A 4,468-nucleotide genomic window follows, 5' to 3' on the forward strand; every position below is an offset into this window, starting at 1 on the left:
GCGTTATATTGTGCCGCATCATATTGTATTGTATGCTAATGTTATGTATTGTGTGTGGTAATGCACTGCGCCTTTTAGAAGATCGTTTTGTATTGTGTTGTATTTCATTGTGTATGTCCACAGGCTAATTTACCCAAGTGCAGCTGACATGTCCTGAGGACTGTCTGTAAATATTAATGTTAGAGAGACTCAATATTCCTTTGTGTGTGTGTGTGTGTGTGTGTGTGTGTGTGTGTGTGTGTGTGTGTGTGTGTGTGTGTGTGTGTGTGTGTGTGTGTGTGTGTGTAGGTGTGTGTAGGTGTGTGTGTGTGTGTCTCTCTCTTAGCGTTAATGCGATGGAGGAATGTGTGAAAGCTGTCAGAGAACATCAGGTTCCTAAAATAGACATTCCCCATGGGAAAGAAAGGGGGGAACGAAAGAGAGAGAGATAGAAAGAGAGACTAGGTATTCACAGTTGCGAGACAAATGCCCAGATGCTAGGACAGTGACAATGATTAATTATAGATTAGAGATTACGGTAAACAGACAAGCACACCCGCGCACAGAAACACGCACGTGCAAACAGATATTCTCACACATTGACAAACACGATGCCTTGTGGAGGTTTTGAAAGCTTTTTGTTGTGGTACGGAAGAGGAAGGCCAAATGCCAGAGACAGACGCTTCTTCCCACCTTCCAAATAAGAACGTTTGAAGTCTTTACAAAGTAGTCAAAACTGAAATAAAGAGTGAAGTAATAGAACATTCCTGTATTAAAGGTCAGGATGTCTAAGAGTTTAAGTATAAGTATAAGTTTCACTATTTAAGTCATTGAAATAATGTGCAGAGGAAAACACTCAAGGGGACTATACATTACCCCGACATAAATAATACAAGACAGTTTTCAGGGTATCGAAGATAACAAGATAAGATTTTGACAAAAAGGTTTTTTTCATTTGATTCCAATTTTGAACAAAATATTTCATTTTGAACAGGATAATAGGATTATAAATAATGAACACCAGTATATTGCATTGAACAGTGACCTCTGGTAGTGAGATGTTTGTGAAGATGAAGATTAAAAGACTGCCTGAATGAGTAAGACCTAATCTGATATTTAGTTTAAATATTGGACAGGGTCAGGCGAAGATTTCCCGCTGATTTGTTACCAATAACTTTAACAACATTAATAGTAAATAATGTAGCAAGTTGAAATAACAAAATGTAATTGGCTATTGAGTATATATATTTAATATGAGATTGGGTGGATTTCCTTGAAGGAACATTGCAATGTTTTTGCAAGCAATACATTATATCTGATCATTTTCAAATGTGTGATGGACAGTTTTTCCTACCATTCCAAGCAGATTGTGATTTCCATGTTATGGCAATCAATTAGCAGACTTGTGAAAGATGCATGAGTTGTGTAATCTGTCACCGAGAACATTAAATCTGTATTATATTCCCATCTCTCAGGCTCTTCAGATGTAGAGATAATCCATTTTCTACATGCGCTAAAGGTGGCAAAATGTGAAATACTAAACCTCAGAGGACAATCAACAGCACATCTCACAGACCTTGAGAGAAGTTCCATCGTCATTGTGTGCTAATGCATTGCAGATGTACTATTGAGTCTGCACATAAACTGCATAACAAGCAATGACAATGCGACTTTGATAAAGATTTTTATTCAACTTGATGACTTGGACGAGATAACATAAGCAAGTTTCATGTGTCTGCTATTGGTTTTGTGTCATAGAAAAATGAAAATGCTTTCCCAAAGGACACATGATTTGTAATGGAGGAAAAACTGACATGGTCCTCTATGATGATCTGCTTCAACAGACGTGATCAAGGCAGGTCTTCTTTTACAGAGGCCGATGAATACGCTGCAGTGTCTTATGGGTCAAGGTAAATATCAAACCATGGAGAGTGATTCATGGTTTGGTGACACATTTTGTAATGCTTTCCTTCAACGTATTTACCCTTGCAAGAGAGATTCAGTTGACTAGCTTGTACCACTGATGGATTTTTGTTTTGTTCGACTCCCTGTGGAAGACGGAAAAGGTTCAGGTTAACTCAGTATCTCTTTCTAGAAGGACTTCCAATGCCGTACAAGAGGGATTGTGAAGGTATAGTGGGAGGAGAGACAAGTGTTTAAGAGACTCTTTTAAGATGACAGAGAGATGAATCCTCTTTTGTAATATTAGACAGAGAGAGAGAGGGGGGGGGGGGCCGGGGGACTCAATCATCAAATCATCATACACTTCTGGCAGGCAGACGATGAGGCAATGTGAACCCCTGCTATCTCTTCTTTTCCATACCAACCCTCTACTTTCCACACAGGAGTGGTGGATAATTAAAAGATAGACTGATTGTGCGGGAGAGCAAAGAGGGCCATTGTGACCTCATCTCTGTTCTCCACGCTATGACATAATTAAAATAGAGACTTTACAAAAAATCATTCACAGGATTCAACCAACTGCAGATTCTTTCCCGCTCTTTTCACCCACACTCATTCCATCAATAAAAAACATTTTCAGCCGTAATGACTCTGCTTAACAACACAGAAAAGAGGACCTGTTAAAGACACGGGATGTTTTATGAGAGCAATCATGGGAGTCGTTTAATTGCCTCAGGCTGAGAATAGAGAGGTTCACTGTAATGTCATGGTCTCAATATAACCAAAGCAAACTCCTCCGGGGAGTAGTTACAGCTGTTATTTATTGTGCTGCTGTAATTATGGCTCCAATCATTTGTATTTGTTTTACTTTAAAGTGAATAATGTGCATGTTTGCATTTTAACCTTATACCTTGAGAAGGTGTTGGGTAGTGGCTGATCCCACTGGCAGGAAATTGTGTCAATAATGTTCTTGTCTGTTTTTTTCAAGTGAGGATTTTCTTTAAGACGTCTCTTGTGTTTGTGCCTCTGCAATTCAAAGAGCTAGCGCATTGCCAAAGCAGTGAGGAATAGAGAAAGACGTTTAAACATACTGTGTATACGTATTGTACAGTACAGTTTGACAATGCTTCAACTGGACTGATCACAATACTAATTCCGCAGTATATCTATATCCAAATTCATAATTTACGAAGGCACTGGACAAGAAATACAAGTCCACTTAAAGTTAACACTATTAGACAAAATCAACAAGGATCAAATGGAGAAGTAAGTGAATTCTTGACTGGCTGCCACATGCCACAATATCAGGGGCACTCGGATGAAAACTGATCTCACCAGAAAATAACAGCATTGTCTGTTTGTTCAACTGACATACGGATAATGACTAGTCCCTGAGAAGTAAAGGCTGAAATAGTGTGATGTAGCTGTAATGCTGCAAAATCTCAGTAAAATAAGTCAGGCAGGAGGATTGGTTATAAAAAGCCTTAGACTGTGACATCAGGAGCTGTGGTACGCGTTTTTATCATCTTTCAATTATCAATTTTGGATACTTTTAACCATGATCACTATCTTTATCTCACCTGAACCAAACACTAAGTTGGTACATTCCATATGGTGATGTAGTGCATGTGGTATGACTGAATGCTCCAGAATAGATCTGCTAAATTAAGCTATAGCGTATAGAGACCACTCTTGCATGCCTCAGCCCATAATTTATTTCTCATATATCGCCGAATCACTTCTCACGCATTCTCACTTGTTATTCACTTGCTGTCATTGTTCGGGGCTGTCAGACTCATTCATGACATCAGCTGTTTAAATCAGCTGGTCTCCTCCATTCAATAAGCACAACGAAACAATTACATTGTTAGCCTATCATCTCTTTTTAAATACGACTCTCTACCTTCAGTTCCTTCCTGTTGCTGTTACACACCCCTCCACCTCCCCATCACCGCCCAGTCTTCATCAGATCCATCAGCTTCATCAACTCATCAGTCTATCGGCATCTTCAGCCACCACCAGGTCTGGACCCCACGGGGATTTATCGTGTTGCTGATCGGGGCAGACGGGCCTCAAATACAAGAGTCCAAGCGCCAAAGACATCACATATCATCTGTTAATAATAAACGATGTATTTTCTTTATGTGACTGGACTCTCCTGATTTAAATGGACACTGAGATTTGATTTGTGTGTGTTTACATCAACACAGGAGATAAATCCTTAAAGTGCTCAGGAAAAAAAGGAAGATTTTAAATCTACAATTCTCCTGATGAAGCTCATGTGATATGACTAAAAGCTCCAAAACGGCTACTGAACTGAACCTTGGGGTGAGACTTAGCCAAGTGGTTTCAGTTGCTTAAACTAATTAGACAAAAATGAGCTATTGATTGTTTTGAACAGCACTAACAACCTATTTAGTTGTTTAGCTGTGAGGATTTCCAGTATTTTATCCTGTTAAAGCGTTTCATGTATTTATGTGTTGGGGGAAACAACTGTAGCTCCTCTGCCATGAGAACAGATTGAGTTCTCCATTGCCCCATTGACCAACCCTGATCACCTTGCCCACCTCTCTTCAGCCTCAGAGAT

Source organism: Taurulus bubalis (genome assembly GCF_910589615.1).
Source record: "Taurulus bubalis genome assembly, chromosome: 12".
Classification (NCBI taxonomy): Eukaryota; Metazoa; Chordata; class Actinopteri; order Perciformes; family Cottidae; genus Taurulus; species Taurulus bubalis.